Source organism: Canis aureus, chromosome 20 (genome assembly GCF_053574225.1).
Source record: "Canis aureus isolate CA01 chromosome 20, VMU_Caureus_v.1.0, whole genome shotgun sequence".
NCBI lineage: Eukaryota > Metazoa > Chordata > Mammalia > Carnivora > Canidae > Canis > Canis aureus.
In genome coordinates, this window is record NC_135630.1 from 22,221,464 (window position 1) to 22,245,968 (window position 24,505).

Consider the following 24,505-nt stretch of genomic DNA (forward strand, 5'->3'; position numbering starts at 1 on the left):
CAAGCCATTTTCTCTGACTAGAAATTAATGGGGAAAGAAACCAAACCAACATAGAAACCTCCCTAAAGTTTGGGAATCAGATGATACATTTCCTTTTTGAGTCATTCTAAAACTCATATTAAAATTAGAAAATGTTTAGAACTGAAATATGAGCCAACCTTAGGGATGCACCTAAAGCAGGAGTTAAATAAAAATGGATAGCTTAGCACATGTTAAAAAAAAAAGTAGTAGAGGGATCCCTGGGTGGCGCAGCAGTTTAGTGCCTGCCTTTGGCCCAGGGTACCATCCTGGAGACCCGGGATTGAGTCCCACATCGGGCTCCCGGTGCATGGAGCCTGCTTCTCCCTCTGCCTGTGTCTCTGCCTCTCTCTCTCTCTCTCTCTGTGTGACTATCATAAAAAATAAAAAAAAAAAAAGTAGTAGAATGAAAATTAATGAATTATTGTCATGTCAATTTCATGTCAGTGAAATAGGAAGAGGCTAGTATAAAAATGCAAAGAAAAAGAAAAAAGAAGAAAGGAAGGATAATGAAGTAAAAAACAAAAGTTAATGAAATAGCAAATAAGCATGTCATAGAGTCAACAAAGCTGAAAGTTGGTTTTTAAAAATAACATACAATAGCCAAATTCTTGAAAGACTAATCAAGTAAAACAAGAGAAGACAAAAAATAATATCAGTAATATAAAAGTGGACATCGTTATTACTTATGTACATATTAAAAAGATAAGATAATATTATGAACAAGTTTATTTCAAAAAAATGGAAAATTTCAACAAAAGAAAATAATCCTCCCAAAATGTAACTTACTCAAATGGACTCATGAAGAAATAGAAAACCAGGACAGTCTATTCTAAAAATAGTCACAAATCTTCCCATCAAGAAAATTTCAGGTCTGGATGGCTTCTACAACACATTCCGTGAAGCTTACAAAGATTGACTAATTCCAATATTACACAAATACTTCCAGAGAATAGAAACAGAAGGAACACTACTCAAATTATTTTATGAAGTTGGTATAAGCTTGGTAACAGCTCTGAGAAGAAAATTAGCAGAAAATCACTGGCTGTATCTCTAAGGAACATTGATGTAAAAAACTAAGCCAATAAAAGTAATAGAAAAATATATTAAAGCAATAATTAGCAACTTGAGTTTCTTCCAGGAATGCTAGCTTGTTGGCACATTAGAAAATCAATTATTATAATTCACCATATCAAAATATTAAGTGGAAAATATTACATAATCACATCAGTAAATGCAGAAAACATATCAGATAAAATGTAACATCTACTTTTAGAAAATTTCCTGATATAATAATGATATTTGTCAGACACTCAAAGTAATATATTTTAATGAGGAAAAATTGAAATATTGGCTTTGTGATTTAAGCATATGTGTACATCTTATCTAACCTTTTGTATATTTCATAATAAATGTTGAAAAAAATCCCAGCCCTCATGGAAAATATTTGCAAGAAATAAAACAGATAAATGAATATTGACTAGAATTTATAAACAGCTCTGGCAAGTAAATAAGAAAAAGATAATCAATAGAAAAATAAGCAAACAATATGAACATATGACACAAAATAGGTAAAAATGAATGGTTAATAAAAACTCCTACATATTAGCTTCACCATAATCAAAGAAATTCCAGTTAACATAAGGACAACCTAGCATTCTATTTCCATCAAATAGGAAAAAATATCTAAAACTTTTATTTTCTAAATTAAATAGAAAAAAAAAATGATCTATAGGAAACATGACAAAAGGTTAATAGCTTCTGAATCTTGGAGATGTCTGTGGATACTTTTTTTGTCTTTTGCCTTATTATCTGGGTGGGAAATGATTCCTAGTCAAAATTTTAAAACTGTTTTAATATAACTACAAAAAAATTTGTATTTGAGATCAGAGACTTAACCTTGAATCTATGTTGAATCTATGTTCACTAGCTGTGTGGCTTTTGAAAATTTTATCCCCTTGCTAAAGCTCCATTTTTTTCATTTATTAAACAGGAAATATATTAATCATTGTATATGATTATTTGTAAGGATTAAAAAGATGAAAATAGGAACAGTGGAAGGCTTAAAGAATGTCAAAAAAGTGGACTTCTACAAATGTTTTCCTTTCTTTTCCAAGAGAAATTGAATTATTGAAAGCTGATTATTTTGCACATTATCTTAATTTTCATCATCCCATTTCTTCATCTATAAGATGAAATGATAACACTTCATGCACCTGCTCCAGGCAGCCATGTGAAGCTAATATGAGAGCTCCCACTGGCTACCCACTTTACTTAGAGTGGAAGCAGGTCTTCACAGTGGTTGACAAGGTACTTCCTGAGCCATCCACTCCTTCACACCCCTCTGTTACCTTTCCAAACTCTCTTCATCTCTTCTCACTTGACCCCAGCCACACTAACCTTCTGGCTACCCTTGAATTTCCAGGCAAGTGCCTACTTAAAAACTTTGCATTGCTGTTTCCTCTGTCTAAAACACTCTTCTCAAAATATCCACAAGGCCAACCATCTCACCTCTTTCAAAGTCTTTTGCTCAAATGCCTGCTTTTACTTTCCCCATGATGTATCGCATGTACCTAGAATAGTTCCTGGCACATGGTAGGCACTCAATAAATACTTGCTGAAAAAATGAATGTGTATGAAAAGCTCACCCTTTGGGAAAATATATGAGTTTTGGAGTTTTAAGTGAATTTTTGTTGCCCAAAAAGCAACTGGGCAATAACTTCATGATTTATGGAATTGCAGATATTTTTGAAATAAAAATGCAAAAATATTCACAGAAATAGTTCCTAAAAATAAACTATATTGACATTTATAGTCCTTTAATTTAACTCCAAAAAATTAAATAAAACTTGTGAACCAAGACAAACTTTTCCTTAAGGGACTGTGACTACATCAGTGAGTAGTACTGTTTCAGAACTCCAGGCTATCAAGAATAGAGGAAGGTGGTTCAGGATGTCTATAATTGATGATGTAAATGTGTCCAGTGCTAAATTCTAAAAAAAAAAAAAAAAAAAAAAAATCCTGCCCTTGGTGTCCCAGAATAAATGGTATCTGATAAGTTCAAGATTAGTAGTCATGAGTAATTGATACCATTATATGGTATTTCCAGAATATTCTCTAGATAATTGCTGTAATAAATACATTAGATTTGTGTCCTATAACCACCCAGTGGAAAAAATAGACTCACAAAAATAGACTCACAAAATGTGCCAGACTGTTGCTTCTTTTTCATTTGTTTGCTTGACTATAAGTGTATATATTTTTTCATGTCAAATAACATTCTGAAATATAAGTATAAAAAATAAATTTAAATAAGACAATCGACTCTAATTTTAAACAAGGGTTTGAATCTCATCCCAAGTTTGTAAAAGTGGGAACAAAGCTGGCAGTGATTACTTAGTCACACCACTTGCAGTGTGGCAGTGAGTGGCCAAGTCCTCCCAGCACATGTGTGGCCACTCAGGCACTGCTCTGCTGTACTCTGCCTTAAGATTCTGCAAAAAGTCCAAGCATCTTGATCTTATTCCTTTATTCTGTTTCTAACAGCTGTAAGAATTAGAGATGCCCTGATGGTTGAATCAGAACATTTCCCAGTTAACAAAGCAAACAATGGTGTAGCAATTCAACTAGAAACGTTTTTGGTCTGAAGTATGTTCTTTTCTAGTTCAAGCATCTGAGAAAGGTGCTGATACTACAGAATTGAGGGAAACCATAAGCCAGTAGGACCTTTAGAAAGAACTGACATATCAACTAACATCTCTCTAAGGGCTCTAATAGAGGTAGGGTTTTTCACTATACAGTTCTCTGTAAAAAAAATTAACCGTGGTTTTAATGAACTTCTGAATGGAGTATGTCACTAAGTGATGTAGGGGGAAAAAAGGAAATAAAATATGTTTTCTTTACCAGTAGTATATTTAGAATCTGGTTAAAGAAAGAACAGGAGCATTTGTATGTTTTAAAATACAACATCTGAGGAATGGTTTCTAAATGAATCTAGAAGTATTCAACAGAGAGACACCTAAATGGACTAGATTATTTTATGGAGAAACTAAATTAGAAAGGAGGTAGAGACAAGAAAGATATTCCATGCTAAGGTGTGGATAAAGGGGCAGAGATAGGATAGGCAGGCTGGGATCTGACTGATATAAGGGGCTGGTGCCATGGGGATAAGAATCATGTACTAGCCTTTAACGAATTGTAGCATCCTGCCCGGAGTTGTTTTATTTATATTGTATATACACATATATACTAATTTTAGTGATTCTTTCTAACTATATACTGACCTTATCTTCCCTATTTCTAGCCAAAGATCTGATTAGCAACATCCAGGCCCAGATTCCCATCAAGCCCTTTAAACCATAATCACAGCCTCAGAATAAAAAATATCAATGCTTTCTATTAATCATGGGGCCCAGCATAGCACTCTTATTTTCCCCTCATAAAACAGAAAACAAATGTTCACTAAACAATGAATTTGATCTAACCAGCTTAAAAAGGAATGGAGCGAAAGGCATCCCAGTGTGGTTTCTGGAGCCAGACTCCCTAGGTTCAGAACACTGGCTCTCTCACTTCCTGGAGGCCTTCCACTCCAGGAAAAGTCTATGCACCTCCATGTCTTCATCTATAAATGGAGATAATAATGATACCTCAAAGCATGATTTTGAGGATTAATTTAGTTAATACTTCTAAAGCATTTTGAATAAGGCCCTATATAAGTGCATATACTACCACTATTAATAACATTAGCTTTATTACTGACTGAGCTGAGAAAATAGTCATGTGGCTTATGCAGAAAAACACAAATATCATACCATAGGAACATTTTTAGTATTTAAGATTTATTATGTTAGTTTTGTTTGCCAGAGTAATTACTTTAAAATTAATCTTCAGCATACGGCAACAAATAGCTAGAATTTAGGGAGACCTTCAGGTCACTAAAAAGCCAAAAAATACTCCCAAACTGTAGGTAGTCCATTAGGAGGACTGGGACGCTGGTCCTTGTCATATACATCGGGTCAATACAGAGGATAGAATGTTCTCAGAGGTTGTATGAATTCCTAAGACCATTAGGTACTTTGCAATTTGAAAATATTCTTTTCACTGTACTTACAACTTTGGGAATAAAAAAAAATAGAAGAGAGGGAGCAGGAAGATGATGTCAGAGTAGGAGGACCCTAGGCTCACCTCATCCCATGAACACAACTAGGTAACTATCAAATCATCCTAAATACCTCAGAAATTGGCCCAAAGACTGGTAGAACAAAATCCTTAACTAAAGGAAGAGAAGAAGTCACATTGAAGAATGTAGGGAATGTGGAGAAATAGTTAAGGGCAGAAAAAGATCACAGTTGCTGTGGAGGAAAGGAAATCTGTGGTTGCAGAGAAGGGTGAGAGAAACAGGACTACAGAGGGGAACACATAAGGAGAATATTTCCGCAAAGCCACTGGCTTGGAAAGTGAAAGGGGCTGAATTGTGTTTGTCCTTGCAACCAGTGGGCCCTAATGCCTGGAGTTTTAAGGTCAGCAGGCTTGGCTCAGGGAGAGCCCAGAGACATTGGGGCTGCTCCTAGAGAGAAGGCAGGCAAACAACCTGAGGCAGACAGTGTGGAAACAGTGATCTGAAGAACAGCTGGGGCACACAGACGGAGATTATTCACTCCTCTCAGAGCACATTCCTGAGAGGCAGTATTCACAGAGATACCTTTCCAGGAACAATAGAGCTGGCAGGTGCCATTTCCTGCTTCTGTCCTCAGCACAAACGCAGAACCACCTGCAGGAAACAGTACAGCACTAACACTGGCTGCCTAACTTGCTTACACCAAGGTCGGCTCCCCTACCCCCCTCCACCTACACACAACGTGCTTTGGTGGGACTTCCCCTCTCTGTCAAGCTTGCCTTGGCCCCAGTGCAGTGGACCCCCTCCTCCAGAAGACCAGCACACCCCCTACTCCCTCATACATATGACACATCTCCCAATGAGAGAGTTCTGCAGGGCTTCAGATCTTATGGAAGTGATATTAGGTCTTATTTCATAAGCAGACCAGAGCATATCTCAGCTGCAGATTTTTCCCATTGAGAACTTAGAATATGTCATGCCACTCTCATTGGGCTTGTGAAGTTTCTGTAGAAAAATCTCCAGCTAGCCTAATGGGTTTTCCCTTGTAGGTTAATGACTTTTTTTTTTTTTTTTTTTTTAGTCTTGCACCTTTTGATATTTTTCTTATCACTGTATTTTGCAAATTTAATATACTATGTCTTGGTGTGGGCCTGAGATTATTGATTTTTATGGGAGTTCTCTGTTCTGTGCCTTCTGGATCTAGATATCTCTTTCCTTCCCCAGATTAGGCAAGTTTTCAGCTATTATCTCTCCTTTTTTTTAAAGATTTTATTTATTCATTCATGAGAGACAGAGAGAGAGAGAGAGAGAGAGAAGCAGAGACACAGGCAGAGGGAGAAGCAGGCTCCATGCAGAAGCCTTATGTGGGACTTGATCCCGGGACTCTAGGATCATACCCTGGTCCAAAGGCAGGCACTAAACCGCTGAGCTACCCAGGGATCCCTCAGCTATTATTTCTTGAAGTAAATTTTCTGCCCTCTTTTTTTCTCTTCTTCTAGGACACCTATAACACTGAGTATTATTATATTTGATGAAGTCACTGAATTCTCTAAGTCTATTCTTCTGTTGCATAACTCTTCTTTATTTCTTTTGTTCAGCTTCATTGCTTTCTCTTACTTTGTCTTCTAGATCATTAATTCATTCCTCTCCTTCCAGCCTCCTGTTCATTGGATCAAGGGTGTTTCTAATCTTGCTTTAAAAAATGAGAGAAAGAAAGATAGGAAACACAAAAACAGTAAAAATGAATATTTCTGTAAACATCAGTCAAGGAATTCATAGGATATAATAACATATACCTAAAATGTGGAGACAAGAATGGATTCAAACTTAAAAGATCATCAACTTAATATAGATTGCTATTGACAGGAGAGATTAAGTGAGAATTTAAGAGTAACCATATATCAAAACCACTAATCAACCTGCATATAATAAAAAGAAAGAAACCCAAATATATGAGTAAATAAATCAGTAAAACAAGAAAGACAAAAAAGAATCAGAGAATATCTCCAGAAGCAACCACAAATTAAGCAAAAAAAAAAAAAAAATGGAAATAAATTCATATCTATCAGTAATAACTTTGAATGTAAATAGACTAAACACCCCAATCATAAGATGTATGGTGACACAATGGATAAAATGACAAGACTAATCTATATGCTGCCTACTAGAGACTCATTTTAGACTTAAAACCACCTGCAGATTGAAAGTAAGAGAAGAAACATTTATCATGCAATGAATATACAAACAGCTCTCAGACACATGAAAAGATGCTCAACATCACTCAACATCAGGGAAATGCAAATCAAAACTGCAGTGAGACAATGAGATATCACCTTACACTGGTCTAAATGGCTAAAATCAATAGTACAAGAAATAAGAGGTGTTAGCAAGGATGTGGAGAAAGGAGAGCCCTTTTGCACTATTGGAGGGAATCCAAAGTGCTGCAGCCACTCTCAAAAACAGTATTGAAATTCCTCAAAAAGTTAAAAATAAAAGTACTTAAGAACCAGCAACTGCACTATTAGGTATTTACCCAAAGAATACAAAAAACGCTAATTCAAAAAGATACATTCACTCTGATGTTTATGGCAGCGTTATCTACAACAGCCAAATTATGGAAGCAGCTCAAATGTCCATCAACTGATGAATGGATGAAGAAGATGTGGTATGTATATACATTATGGAATGTTAATCAGCCATTAAAAGAGTGAAATGTTGCCATTTGCAAGGACATGAATGGAGTTAGAGAGAATTAGGCTAAGCAAAATAAGTCAGAGAAAGACAGATACTATATGGAATACATGGAATTTAAAAAACAAAACAAATGAGCAAAGGGGGAAAAAGAGAGAGAGAGAGAGAGAGAGGAAAACCAAGAAACAGACTCTTACTGTAGAGAACAAAATGATGGTTACCAAAAGGGAAGTGGGTAGGAGGATGCATTAAATAGGTGATGGGGATTAAGGAGTGCACCTGTCATGCTGAGCACTGGGTGATGTATGGAATACTGAATGACTATATTGTACACCTGAAACTAATATAACACTGTATGTTAACTAATTGGAATTAAAACAAAAAGTTAAAAAAAAAAATAGAGGGGACTTTTTCTGACTTTCCAAACTAAATGTCCACTGAAAGGTGGAAAAGACATATTTCCAAAGCATTTTTTCATTCAGATGTACACATCATAAGTGCTTATAGCTACAGAGTTAAGTGTCATGCACAGGTTGTGAAGAGATTGCTATTTTCCACCAAATACCTGTGATTTTCTTCCCCATGTGCTGTTGTCACTGAGAAGCAGCTCTCTAGTAAGGAACTACATTTTCCAACACCTTTTATCTTGGTGGACTCCTGAGACTCAGTTTCAGTGAGTAATAAGTGAGCCAAAGTGATTTTTTTTCAACATTTCTGTCATGAGATTTTCCACTCTCTCTTCTCTTGCCTGCAGGCTGGATTTGAGGCTAAGAATAGTCACAGATGCCAAGTATTTCCTAAGCCTGGTCTCTACATGCTGCAGGGAGGAGAGCCCGTGCTGCCACTTAGACCTGATATGAGTGGGAAATAAATTTCTATTATGTTAAGCCACAAAGAATCTGGGCTTTCTTTGTTTCAGTAGCTAGCATTACATTGGTAATAAAGGGGTATAAATTAGAGACTAGCCCTTGCCCAGTAGCACTGATGGCCAAGCCACAAGGCAAAACTCGACATTTGACCACAGTCTTCAACAATAAACATGTAGATGTCTCATTAGACAGCACGATGAGAGAGTATCAGACTACTAGGAAAAATTACGAAGAAATTCAACTTCCAAAGTGACCCAAACTCTTCCAAAGTGATCCAAAGCTACAAATCTTGCAAGAAGCTACTGCATGTTCACAAATTAAAGCTTTTTCCAGACCAATGAGGTTCAGATAACCCTTGAAGAAACATCCAAATGTCTGGGTGCTTATTTAAAAACAAAATAAATCTCTAATCCTTTTGAGGCCTTTATATTAATGACTATTACTATAGTGGTTATGGGATGAAATCATCTATAACTAGAAGAGTTATAAAGCAGTAGCTATAAAATTTCTTAGTAGAAAAGGAAGCCATCGGGTCTTCCTTAGACCACTCTCTCTTTGTAATTATTTCTAAATCATTACCTTATGTCAACCATCACTACAACAGGAACCCAATTCTTCATGACTTTTAAAAGAGATACAGAAGAGGAACTGTCAAAAACAATTATTGTGCTTGAGAAAGAGTGAATATCTGTTTTTAGTAAGAGAAAATGTTTATGTAAAGGGAAAAGACTATAAGAATTTAATAGATTTAGTACTATAATAAAGAATGATTATACAAGACTGATGTCTGCAAAATCTAGTAAAAGCATGCAGTCCACTCTCCTCAGTAGACCCTGTCTCCATTTAAATGCTTAGTAAAAAGTCAAGCCGCTTGAAAGGAAGGATTTTACTGTCCTCCTGCGAAATCAGCTTTATGAGCCATTTGCTCAGCTTGTCCTGTGTCTTGTCAGGTGTGTCTCATGTTTACCATACTTGTCAGCATCTGTTCTCACCTTTCACTCAGTTGTACCTTTTAATGCATTGACAGCTTCCTTCATCAAATTTAATGGCCTCTTTCAGACAAAGGAATAATTGACTAATCAGATCTTCTGATTTGCAGTAACCCTAAAGGAACCAGTTTCTGAGCAGTCCCCCAGACAGTTAAAAGCATGGCCCAGGCCCATAAATGATGGTAGTGCAGAAGTCATCAGGTACCTGTCATGCTCATGGAGCAGAGGACTTCACACAAGGAGGGCCTCTTGTTCTGCTTCAAACCCTCCCCCTAACCTTCCCCTTATTATTTTTTAACTAATGCAAATTGCTTACTTCTTTGCAAGCTAAAAACTAGTATTTTTCTTGAAGACTATCCTAAGATTTAACTATTATAATGTAAAAAGGCAGCACTCTTACAAATATTTTGCCAGTATATGCATCAAGAAACATTTCAAGCTTAAGCTCTGTGATATTTCATTTCTAAAGCACAAGAAAAGCTCCAATTTCCTGACAGCAACACATAGAATCAGACCTCTACCATTGTATTGAGTGGCCATTTGTTGTTTTATGCTCCTTAATTCTGCTCACAATCTCTCAAATGTGTCCCAGAGGAATCACACCACTTCCCCCATTCTCCATCCAGAGAATTCACATTAAATGGGTCCCATTGAGTTTCAAAGATGGACTAAGCAAAGCACTACAGCTCTCTAATGATCAAAAGTAGTTAGGGCAGTACTGCTCAATCTTTGTCCATGGTATGGGCCACAAAAACAAACAAACAAACAAACAAACAAACAAACAAACAATATTATTAGAATGCCACACTGAGATTAAAGAATGGAGCTGCTCCAAGCCAGAGATGATTAGCCTGGTCTCTGCCTGACTGCACTTCAGAGCAGAAGAGATTTGACACCTCAGCACACCTACAACTTATTTAAGGCATACTAGTATTATTATAGTACCCAGTGGGCTTGGGCACACCAGTTGAGGAGCTAGGCTAAGAGAGGCATTCAAAAAACAAATCAGACCAATTTGAGGATAAAATTAAATTCTAGTTTTGGCAGGGTGCCTGGGTGGCTCAATTAAGCATCTGACTAGATTTTGGCTCAGGTTATTTCAGGGCTGTGAGATTGAGCATCCCATTGGGCTCCACACTGGGCACAGTGTCTGCTTAAGATTCTTTCTCGCCCTCTGCATCTCCCCACCACTCTCTCCATCTCTAAATAAATAAATAAATAAATAAATAAACAAACAAACAAATAAATATATATATAAATAAATAAATTCTGGTTTTCGCTATAGGGAAAACAGAATCTATTTTTCTTTCTTTTTTTTTTTTTTTAAGATTCTATTTATTTATTCATGAGAGACACACACAGAGAGGCAGAGACACAGCAGAGGGGGAAACAGGCCCCATGCAGGGAGCCCGACATAGGATTCGATCCCCAGACTCCGGGGTCACGCCGCGGACTGAAGGCGGCGCTAAACCACTGAGCCATTGGGGCTACCCAGAATCTATTTTTCTATAGACAGGCTGTGATAATGATTTGATCCTGGCAAAGGCAGGACTATTCTGATAGGCCTGAGGATGAGGACCCATGGGCATGTATTTGTACACACAACGAAAGACCTCCCCTGAACATTTCATTTATAAGAGCCAATGAAAGCCATTTTGCATTTATGCCACTTTCTGTGATGTACATTTGAAGCTGTAATTTCTATTACATTCAGATAGACCTCTGTATGCACCATATTACAGTGCAACAGTTTTTCATCTGTTGTCTCCCCAGCTGGACTGTAAAGTTGCTGAGGATAGGAGCTATGTATTAGTTAGTTTCATATGCCGAGTAGAGTGCATGGCCCAAATGTTCAGGTATTCCATCAGGATATATGATTGATAAAAGGAAACGCAGGGATGCACATTTTTAATTAAAACTTTGAATGAAATGGAATGAGGATTTGTCCTGTAGTAATCTTTAGTTCTTGGAATGGCTTTATAAACAAGGCCTTAAGAGTTTGGGTAACTTGGAATATAATACATGGACAAAATGAGTTAAATGACTACTTAAAAACTATATTTGCAAAATTGATTATTCAGTCTTTCAAAGCTGTAAATATCCCCATCTAAGTCAAGTGGTCTCAAAGTTCTAGTAAACAAACAACTAACAGCAACAGAAATGCTCAAATTCTTATCTTTCAGTTCTGTTCTTTGGTAGTTTTTTATTCTGTCCCCTTTCCCTAAATTATATAATCTAAATGCTTCCTCTCACCCCCTAAAAGAGAAATCAATTCTGATTCCCAAATCATGAAAGTCATGGGCAGATGGGCATGTTGCCCAAAACAAACCAGGGCACAAATCAAGGCAGTGGCTTTGATTTTTAGACCTTCCCCTCAGCAAATCTCTATGATTTATCTATCACAAAATTATCATTGGGTTTACTTTGGTGATTTTGAAGTTTATTCAAGGGGAAATTAGGATAAATTAGAACTGCCTTTCTTTCACAAACAATACACTGAAGTTCCCACTGAGATTTTAGGAACCAGGGTTGGATAGGAAGATTCACGTTGTTTTGAACCAAGCAGGATGTTATTTACAGTGCTCTGAATATGTTAATTGGACAGCAGGGTAACAGGGAAAAGGAGAAAAATACAAGATAATTTTTCTTTTCTTTCTTTTTTTGAAATAGGAAGCACTTCATGAATATGCCTGTTGTCCTTACACAGAGCCATGCTAGAGTATGTGTTGTTTTAATTTTAATAAGTCCCACTAAAACAAGCATAAGATAATATTTCAACATTTCTTTCTGCATGGAGAATCATAAGCTGAGTTCCATAACTTTTTTTCCTAGAACTGCATGATACTTTCCCTGAATTGTCTTAGACTGGTCCCCACTAGAAAACAGTTCAAAGCCCTTAGGTTATTTTGTTTCGTTTTAATTTTTATTTTAGAGAGAGAGACATCAGGGGGATGGGCAAAGGGAGAGGGAAAGAACCTCAAGCAGATTCCCTGCTGAGCAGGGAGCCCAAAGCAGGGCTCCACATCATGACCCTGAGTCATGACCTGAGCCGAAATCAAGAATTGGACACTCAATTGAGACACCCAGGCACCGCTAAAGCTCTTATGTTTTAATGTTTCAGTAAAAGGTGTGTCAAATCCTAGACTCTGTCATCTTCTAGTCATCCACTTGAAAAGAGAATCCCATGCTGAGTTAGTTAATGAGTTAGTCTCTGCTTTAATTACAAAGAAACCACAAGCAAGGCTTTCCTTCCTCTTATTCCCACTCTACAAGAATACTACACATCATTAAATGAGTATTAGGTAGTGAAAAACTCCAACTTCTAGTCTCTTCCTTATCAAACTAAAAAACACCTTCCTTTTTTCCTTCTTTTAAACTTTTTTAACCTCAGTTTACATATCAGTAAAACAGTGATGTGCCTCCAAGTCTATTTCTCAACAATTCAATGATTCTATAGCACTGGTACAAGGGAGTTAAGAGCATATGAGACTATGCTGTACATTGTTAGTTATTTCTGGAACATTGATAAACTTCCTAACTGAGGTTTATTTTAAAGCTATACCAGTACATCTCCTAGGTCTACTACCATGAGAGATATGTTCCTGTTAGGGGCGTGAAGTGGTGATGGAATCAAGGAAAAAACACTCAATTTTACAAACTTATAAGTGCAAAAAGCCTAATTACTAATTTATATAGAATTTATTTGCCAAGTCCTAGTAAAGCATCTCCCAAGTTATCACTAAATTACATTTGTATACTATGAAATTAAAGGAATTAATCAAAGTCTAGGACTAACAATCAAATATTTTCCAGATTATAAGAGGAATTTCTACCCATTGTAAACTTGATAGAACAGAGTGAACAGTAATAATATGGCCCCCTGAGATAGAAATGGCAACACTACCAAAAATAAGAGATTAAAAAGAAATTAAGAGAGATTAAATGAGAGAGAATGAGGCGTAAAGAGATAACAAAGAAAAAAATGCAATATTCAAAAATGAGAAAGGACAATCCCTTCAATAAATGCTTGTAGGAAAACGGAATAGCCACATGCAGAAGAATGAAACTGGACCTCTATCTTACAGCATACACAAAAATCAACTCAAAATGGATTAAAGACCTGAACATAAGACCTGAAACCATAAAACTTCTAAAAGAAAACATAAGGGATAAGTTCTGTGACGTTAGTTTTGGCAGTGATTTTTTTTTAGATATGATACCAAAAGCAAAGAAGACAAAGCAAAAATGAATCAGTGTCACTACACCAAACTTAAAAGCTTCTGTACAACAAAGGAAATCATCAACAAAGTGTATATGCAGCCTGTGGAATGAAAGAAAACATGTACAAATCATATATTTGATAAAGAGTTAATATCCAAAATATATAAGCAACTCAATGGCAAAAGAAGCAATTTAATTAAAGAAAAATAAGCAGAGGACATGAAGAGATATTTTTCTATAGAAAATATACGAATGGCCAATAGTTACATTAAGACGTGCTCAACATCACTAATCATTGGGAACATGCAAATCAAAACCACAATGAGCTATCACTTCACATGTATTTGGATGGCTATCAAAAAAATGACAGAGATAACAAGTTGTCAAGTACGTGGAAAAATGGAACTCTTATGCACTGTTGGTGGGAAGGTAAGTGATATATCCACTATGGAACAATACAATGGTTCCTCAAAAAATTAAAAATAGAACTATCATATGATCCAACATTCCCATTTCTAAGTAATGAATGTTTCATTCCTTTCATTTCCAAAGGAAATGAAAACAGGCTATCAAAAAGATTTCTGCACTCCCATGTTTATTGCAGCATTATTCACTACAGCCAAGCTGTAGAAACAAACTAAAGTGTTCATTAATGGATGAATAGATGTTATATACACAATGTATGTGTATATGTATGCACAATGGGATGTTATTCAGCCTTTAAAAAGAAGGAAATCCTGCTATTTGTGTCAACATGGATGAAACTTGAAGCTATAATGCTAAGTGAAACAAATCAGTTAGAGAAAGACAACTACTGTATAATATCACTTATATGAAGAATCTAAAAAAACCAAACTCAAAGAAACAGAGACTAGAATGATGTTTATCAGGGACTATGGGGGGTGCGGTGGGGAGAGGAGAGAAATTGGTCAGAGAATAAAAACTTCCAGCTTTAAGATGATTAAGTTCTGGAAATCTAATGTATAGCATACTGATTATCACTAATAATACTGTATTATATACTTGAAAGTTGCTGAGAATAAATCTTAAATGTTCTCAGCTTAAAACAAAACAGTAATTATGTGAAGTGATGCAGGTGTTAGCTAATGTTATGATGGTAATCATTTTGAAATGTATATGTATCAGATCAACACATTGTATACCTTAAACTTATACAATGTTGTATGCCACCTGTATCTCTCTAATGGTGGAAAAAAACAAAAACAAAAACATGCAATATTCAAATAAAATGTATGTTGGAGACAAACTTGTTTTTTTAATAAGTGAATTAATGACATAGATAAAATTGAAATATCCTTCTAAAATACAGAGAAAAAATTTAATTTTAAAGATTGAAAGAAAAATTCTCAAGCATCTGGGGGAAATGAAATTACAAGCTATCAATAAAGAAACAAAAATTGGAGGAGAGTCATACAATTTATCTGAGGAATAATCCAATTTAAACTGGAAAATCTCCCCAAACCTCAAAATGTGGTAGAATTGGATGACCAGAATGGGAATTAAGGGTATGGTGTTAAAATAAGGTGAAAGGTGGATGAAAGGTGTTTAAGGAGTAGTTCAATCCCTAAAGCCTGAGATGTTTTCTCTTACTACATCACTATGCCATGGCTACTCCATCACAGGTGGCTGCTCTGTCTGTATCCCTGAAGAAATCCCAAGTTTTATCATCTGGAGAAGTTAAAAAAGAAATTATCTGGAAAGGAAGACTCTAGACATAGTTAATACTTGATTATCTAATGAAAATATGGAATTACATGACAAGCAATCATCATTAGCTCTCCTAGATCACCCCACACTGAAGTTTGAAGCTGGCAATCTCATCCATCTGTCTAATACTTCCAATCACTTTTTACGCCTCCTTTCTTGATCACGATCGGAGATTCTAGAAGTGCCATCTGATAAATTTTCTCCTAGATGAGATAAAGACCAAACCAATCAAAAGAATAAAAGAAATTTGGAATGAATGGAAACTAGGCAGACATATTTTCAAAAGATAACATGTTAAAAAGAAATCATCAGCAGAGAGATCAGACAATAAATTATATCCATGAAGCAAGATGTATGATGTCCTCTAAGAAAAAAATATTTAGAGAACTAAAACAAACTCTTAAAATGTAAGGCACTATAGGAAAAAAATATTTTGAAGTAAAATACATAAACAAAATAAAGTAAATTTTAAAATTAAAAAATAAATAGTATGAAGTTAAGGAAATTAGCTCAGCATATAGAGCAAAATAACACAAAGATAAAAAATAGTAGAAGAAGATAAGAAAATTGAAAGACCATTCTAAGAGATTCAACACCTGAGTAATGGGGAGGGGGGGGGGCAAAGAGAGTAAAGGAATGTAGAAAAATGGAGTGATGGGAGGGAGAAAATCATTAATAAAATATTTTGAGATAATGTCACAAGGATTCAGAGACTTGAGTTTCTAAATGGAATGGTCCACTTAAGTGCCCAACACAGTGTCAGAAAGCAGACCCACAGTAAAGTACATTACTGTAACATTGTACAAAAATGCAAAGAGAAAAAAATAGCTTCTAGAGTAAAAAGTCAAACAACAAAAACAATGAAACAAAACAAAAAACAGGTTACATGCTAAGAATTAGGAATGATAATGGCTTCCAGGAATCATCACCAGGAACTAACAACACACAGCAATGCTTTCAAAATACTGAAGAAAAATTATTTCCAATCCAGATTCCTACACAGGAGGATTGGAATAAAGACATTTTGCGACATGAATTATCTTTGAAAGGTTATCTCTCACCTCCTGCTCCCAGGAAGCATTGGCAAGATGCTCTACCAAAATGAAGTTGACTGTGAAAGAACACATGAGCAATAGTAAACATGGTCCAACACAAGAAGAGAGGTGAGGAAAGGGAAGGTCCTGGATGAATATAAAGGGAGCAACCAATCCAGATTGCATGGCAAAGCTACCCTCTTGTCGCATATGGCAACATTCGAAGCAAGTGAAAGTCAATATTCCTCTCTGTTATTGATGCAATTCATATTGGTGGTGGCCTATATCTGATATTAAATGACGAAGAATAAAGAATGGTCTTAATGTGAAAGGTTGCAATGATGCCTGCTATCTCTCCTGTAACCAAAACTTGTCAGAATCTTTTGATTCCCAAAGACAACAACAACACAGAAGAAAACACAAATCTTCCCATGGAATGAAATTTTAGTATATAACACATTTCATCAAATTTAAGAAACTGTCAATTGCAATCTGCAATTTATATTAAGAAGAAGGACAAGCAACCAAGACTGAGGATTTAATAGATAACACACATGTATAGCTGAGTCACCAAACTGCTACATCCTCTCTAATGAAAAGTAAACCCACCATGTGGAGAGACGGCAGGGAAACTAGCATGTCTCAAACTTGACACCACTTGGAGAGAGAAAAATAATCTCCCCCCTGGAATTCAAACCATAAGCCAATACTCACACAGGTTTGTGGCGTGAATTCACATTATTGATGTGGTTCAAAAAAACAGAAGAGTTTTAACCTAGCTCATTTAATTTGGAGTAGTTTCAGGTTGGTAGGACCTCAGATGACTGGCAGAAGCAAATGCAAATCCTCTCTAGAGGACTCAACTTTGAAAATCCTTGATTCTAAGATGCATCCCAATTTCACATTTAAACGATGAAAGAACATGTGCCTTAGAACTCATGACACAATGTTTATAAATGCATAGAACGTTTCAGAAAGCAGGCACGACAGGGTGAAAATGGTTCCATCTGGTGAGAAGAATGAGTTAGTTTACTTAGGAGAAGGGGAATGTGGATAGTTATTCTTATCTTTTTCCCTTTTATTGGTTTCTGGGCTGCTTTAACAAATTACCACGAAATTCAGGCTTTAAAGCAACACAGGTTTATAACCTTTCACTTCTGTAGGTCAGAAGTCCTACAAAGGTCTCACCAAGCAAAGGGCAAGGTGACAGGAAGGCTGCATGCTTTCTGCAGGCTCCAGGAGAGAATCCATTGCCTTGCCTTTCCCAGCTTCCAAAGGCTATGTGTATTCCTTGGCTTATGGTCCCCTTTCTCCATCCAGCAGTACCACATCCCTCTAATCTGCCATCTGTCCTCATGTCTCTCTCTAACTGTAGCCAGGACATGCTCTCTAATTTCAGGATTTATGTGATTAGATTAGATTAGGCCCTTTCAAATAATCTGGGATACTCTCCCTATCTCAAGGTCTTTAACCTTAGTCACATCTGGGAAGTCCTTTTTCCCATGTAAGGCAATGTACTCACAGGTGCTAGAGATAAGAATATGGGCTTTTTTTTTTTTTGGAAGAGGGGGGCACATTCTGCCTCTGCTTTTCCTTTGAATTCAGTAATGTGTGATGTATTACCTAGTAAAGAATTGAAAAAAGTAAGATATATTCCCTACAAAAAGAAATTTTAAAGGACCTCTGATCTTGCAATTCCAGTTCTAGGATTCTACAGGTACGTGAACAATGTGAAAAAGAGCTGTATGTACAAGGTTATTCACTGCAAATTTATAATATCCAAAGATTGAAAAGAACCTAATAAACACCCACAGAATAGAGAAATAAGTTGTACCCGCATACAAAATGGAATTCCAGGGATGCCTGGGTGACTTAGAGGTTGAGCGGCTGCCTTTGGCCCAGGGCTAATCCTGGAATCCCGGGATGAGTCCAATATCGGGCTCCCTGCATGGAGCCTGCTTCTCCCTCTGCCTCTGTCTCTGCCTCTCTCTCTCTTTCTCTGTGTCGCTCATGAATAAATAAATAAAATATTTTTAAAAACTGGAATTCCGTGCAGCCATTTAAAAGAGTGAAGAAACTTATTATTTAGTACTGATATGGAACAATCTACAAAATTAATTTTCTTTTTTAAAGGGAGAGAGCACAAGTGGGAGTAGGAGGTAGAAAGAAAGGGAGAGAAAGAATCTTAAGCATGGAGCCCCAGCATGGAGTTCCAATGCTAGGCTGGATCCCATGACCCTGAGATGGTGACCTGAGCCAAAATCAAAGTTGGGCCTTTAACTGACTGACCCATCCAGGCACCCCCAAAATTAATTGTTAAGTAAAAAAGGGCAAGGAGCAGAAATAGTATATATGCCTGCATGTGTACATGTGTGCAAATAATGTGTGTCTTTGTACGCTTGCTTACATGGTCATAAATTATCTCTGAAAAGACACACAGGAAAATGATAACAATGGTTACTTCTGACAGAGGAAAACTAGACCCCCAAAGATAGTAATAGAAGAAAGGTTCTTCATTATATCATTGTGTACATTTTAGATTTTGAGCCATTTTAATGTATTGCTCGTTAAAAATACTTTAATTTAAAATTTAAAAAAAGACAAAAACACTCATATTAGTGTTTAAACCAAAGTCCAACTATAAATTATTTAAAACAGCCATATTTTAATAATAAACACAAATAGTTACCAAAATATCATACCTGTATATTTATGAGGTTAAGAAATAAAAATAAGGGGTGCCTGGGTAGCTCAGTCAATTAAGCATCTGACTCTTGATTTCGACTTAGTTCATGATCTCAGGGTCCTGAGATCGAACCTGCATCAGGCTCTACACTCAGGGTGGAATCTGCCTGTCTCTCCCTCTGCTCCTTCTGCTCTCTCTCTCTCTCTCTCTCATAAATAAATAAAAATAAGAGTACTGAGAGACAGTATTTAATCAAAGTAGAATGTAAGGTTAAATTCAAAAATTGAGAATTAAAGAGTTTTTCATACTATTAAGGGTATGACCCTCAAGGAAATTGTGAATCAGGAAACAATGTGTTGAGTAATAAAGTACTGTGTGTGTGCCTTTATGGATCATGCATGCCTTTATCCATAAAACTAAAAGGATTTAAAATAACGAAAAATTGACAAGCATACCATCATTGAGGGAGGCCTGAAACATCTAAACCATGGCAAAGCAAGTAAGTCAAATATAAATTTAGAAAACTATAATAAATTGATAAGGTTTATTTTAAATACATTTCTGAGAATATTCTTACCGCCCTAAGCTTGGAGGGGGAGAGTCCCATAGAATATAATTTCTTTCACAAACTGTACTATGGCATAACTGAGAATATTTTGTAACTCTTAACACTTAATGAAAACTACAGTGTACCTGATAGCCCTTGGAAAGCCTCATCTCTGATGAAGTCAGGATATTCGGTGGACAACTAGATCTACTGACTTCCTAGTTACCCTTTCCCTTTCCTCTAGTTTTAAAGCACATGAAGTTCAAATTCATGCCTCAGAAAGATTGAAAAAAAAATCTGTTATGTAACTTAGGGTCATTCATAAATGTCAATGCCATAAATATTGAATAAAAGAATGCCAAGAATCTGGTGAATATGGAAAATGTATGCTACAAATAGTGAGTACATGTGCAGGACAGAAGAAAAATCTCAGATAAATCATCTGAAGTGGGATTTGCAGTTTTTCTTCTCTGGCCACAATGCAAAAAAGGATAAAAGTAAAGGTAAAACATAATAAAAGTGAGAAGCTTTTAGGAAACTTTAGGAGACAGGGCCCAGCTGATTCTAGACAAAGACATAGTTTAAAAATATTTCATGATTAAAAGGAAAAGAATGAACACAAGTAAATTAACATTCAATTTTAGAAATTTAAGAACAATCATAAGTAATCTTCAGAAAAGTAGGACAATAAAAATAATAAAGAAAATGCTGATAAATTATGAAGCAGAAACATATATGAAGTGTTGACTCTTTAAAGCAAATTAGTAAATGCCAAATATAATCAACACATAAAACCCAAACCAAACTGAAAATGGGAAAAAGATTCATATGTTTATATCATCAAGTTGGAATGAATAAAGAGACCACTTACATATTTTTTATTTTCACACAATGTATAGAATACTGTGTGGGTAAAGCCTGAAAAAGATCTCCTTTCTGCTTATTTAGGAAAATAATTTGTATAAACATAAAATGTAATAGACAATTTTAGTCACTATTAAAGTGATTAAATATGTCTATTGTGACATATGTAAATATGTGTTGCCATAGTCGGTCACATTTGAGTAGGGGATGGGGTTAAAAAATAGGGATACCACCCCTGGTGTGATCAGGGAAAGCATCACACTCCACAGTCAGAGCTGACCTGGGTTGTAAAGCAAAGAGGAAACGGAGACAAGTGGAAATCATGGATTCTAAAGCTTCTATTCTTCTGCTTCTGACAGCTTCAGAGCCAAGAGTTCAAGGGAAGCCATTGCTGCCTCAGTTGTTCCTTAGCTAGCTTCCATTTGAGATTTCAAGCACGAATTATCTCAAAATCCTCCTCCTGCCTCTTTTCTACTCAGAACAACCTGAAAAATGCAGATTTATAGAAAGAACAGAAAATACTTGGGATTCCTCCCCTTCACCCAATATACACATACACACCCTTCCCTGGGAAGGCTGACTGGAAAGAAATTGGGGAAGAAAGTTATTGGTGTATTTGAATATGTCTTCAGAAGTCTGAACTTAGATAGCAATCCAAACCTAAGGATTCAAAAATTTTTTAGAGCGTACTTCATAGGCTACACGTGTCCAACTATATTGACTAAAGCTTACTAGGAGACCTGACATTCAAGCCAAAAATAATGTGAGGAAGGAATCTAATAAATATTGAGTGCCTTTCCAGACAAAATTCTAATTATTTTTCATACATTATCTCATTTAATTCTCAATAAAATGTTTAGGTTCACTTGAAAATTGAAAAAAAAAACACTTATTGTTAGAGTGTGTTTAAATAATTTGCTTGAGTGTACAAAGGCAGACAGAACTAGAGATTTTTACCCAGTTCTAAGTCCAAATCCTATATTTTTCCTTCTTGAATCAATTTTGTGTTTATTGTCATTTTAAAATGTGTGTTTCTCTTGCCATCTGTCTTGTCTCTTTTTTCTAAAGGAGTTTTTCTCATGCATTCATTTTTTCATTCTATAGACCTTGATTTGGGTACTTAGCTTCTTCTCATAATCCCTCCTCTAGCTTTCAGCTGTTACTAAGATTTATTTCCTATTAGAAAAGCAGAGACAAATGTCAGAGGGCTCCTGTGTTGCACACTGGCGACTTCTGGAGGGAAATGATTATTGAGTTCCTTTGTGATGGATTTCACATCTGTTTGTAGAAGTAAAACTGTAGTAATTCTTGCTTGTACATGGGCTTTCTTTCAACAAATGGTGTGTTTTGTTCTGTTTCCTCTTTTCTGAGTTTTAATGACCACATCCTTCAAAAGACCAATGTAGAATTATGCTCCAACTTCCATTTCCCTGCCTAATGCCAACCCCCCTGCCTTTTCTTCAGCTCTGCAGAAAATGTGATGTGTTATCTCCAAATCCTGGTCTGAGATATCTCCACATAGAAAATATACACAAACAAGGGATGGATGATGGATGGACAGGACAGATAGATGGATGGGTGGATCTGCACTTTTGAGTATACACTCAAACTACTTTTGACTCTTCCAAAGATGGGGTTAATCATAATAATCTAGCATTTACAAAGATCGGGTTCCAATACAAAACAAAAAATACTATAAATTATATTTTCTTTTCCTTCAAGTGTGGGAAATATATGGACTCATGAATATATTGTGATAAATGACAAGGATATAAGACATATTGAGACATGGGTTCTATTTTCAGCGTGCTATGTGCATGGAAATTTTTCACTATAGTAAGTAATCTTACTAACATAACTAAAATTAAATGCGTAGCTAAAACTAAGAGTAAGTTTGGCTTTATAAGCAGTGTCTTTTCTGTTTGGATGAAATGTTCCTTCCATTAAGGTAGAGACAAGAATCTCTTTTTCAAGGCATGCTTTGAAAACTATTTCCTCAACAGCTTGGTACAGGTGTTAACAGGAAAAAGAACATTGCTGGAAGCAATTCTCAAGTGAACAGTGAAGGTGTAACAGGACTCTTGGTAAAATATGGTCTTGATCCAGAGGCAGGAAGGGATCTATGAATCATTAGAACTACAGAAGAGAAAATTGGATTTTACTCATTAAGTTGCTGAAAAGTGGTATCAGCAGACAGACTTATGATACAGCAGTCTATGATACTAAAGCATTCACTGTTATCTCAATGTAAGATACGTAAAAAAAAATTTTCTTGAGTATTTGTGGTGCTAGTCTAAAATCAGCAAGTTATAGTATAAATTTGCATCCATTTACAGTAACAACTGAAAGCAATTGAAGTTTTAGAAAAACCATATGTAATTGTGAAATGATGCATCAGGGAATTCAACATCTAAAATGATGTTAATTATATTTAGTGTGGTTTTCCCAGGAAGCTGGGATGGGGAGGATTCTAAATATAAACATAGAATAGATGTTTATATTTTGGGGTTTACTGTAGTGAAAAACAATGGAAATCAGGATAGCATCTCTGATAATGTCACAACAACAGAGACAGTAAAATTAATAAACCTGATGGAATTGTCAGTATTTGGCCATCTTTTATCTACAAAAAAAGGCAATTTCTATAGTAGCTTAATATATCCTACAATGATATTTACAAATTCAGAAAATGACATACACACTGACTTCTGAAAGAATATAGTAAATGTTTCCATATTTGGTAGAAATTATATATCATCTCTCCTGTACCCAGCACCCACGGAGGCACTAGATGGGAATAAACCTGTCATTCTATGACAAGATAGGGTAAGAGTTATAGGCATTCTATCAGCTCCAAGAAAAAGAATTGTGGATCAGAATAGAGAAAAGGAAGAAGTGGAATAAGAAAAACAGAGGACAAGAGTTTCTGTAAAAGTAACTGCCTCTCTTTAAAAATAACCATAAGAAGGAAAGAGTTCATGAGTGGTGATGATACTAAGATTTAGAGGAAACTCAAGGGGAAGTCAAAAACTTTGAAAAAACTGGGGAACATTCAGCATCAAACCTAAACTCCTGGGCAAGTGATTCTTCTTAAACTGTTGACTGCTAGTTCCTAGAGATTTTTAGGTTTCTGATTTAAGATCATTATTTCTTTATAAGCCCCATGAGACTAAAACATCATGGAGCTCAAGAAAGAGAGGGCCTGGGGATAGGTGCATGCACTCATGTCCCAGTTCAGATGGAAGAGCACTTGGATGTTGTGAGCCATTTTACAGAACACCATGAAATATGGAATCATTAAGTCAAGTAATTACTAAACTTAAAGGAACTAAATGCGTGTCTGTGCTAAATCAAATATTGCATTAGAGTTGTATGTGGGGAAATGAAACAAAAGTTATAAAAAACATTAAAAATAAGTGTATTTTTGATATTTTCTCTTTAAAAATTGTCCTTTATTTGACTTTCACAGTAAGATAACTTGACCTGGTTTATGAACTACTACAGCTCTATGGCATCTGAGTTTCAGAATAGCTATGCCAAAGACACTTTCTTCAAAGGACTGTATGAACAAATAAAATAATAATTTGTTTAAAAAAATGCTTTGCTGTCTTTAATTTCCTGTCATAGATTTTGTTTAGGATTTTGCCATTTTTGTCTCAAGCAGAAAGAAGATCTCTCAAGGAAAATAGTCCCCTATTAATAAGGTTCTGAGTTCTAAACAAACACTAATCATAGAGATATT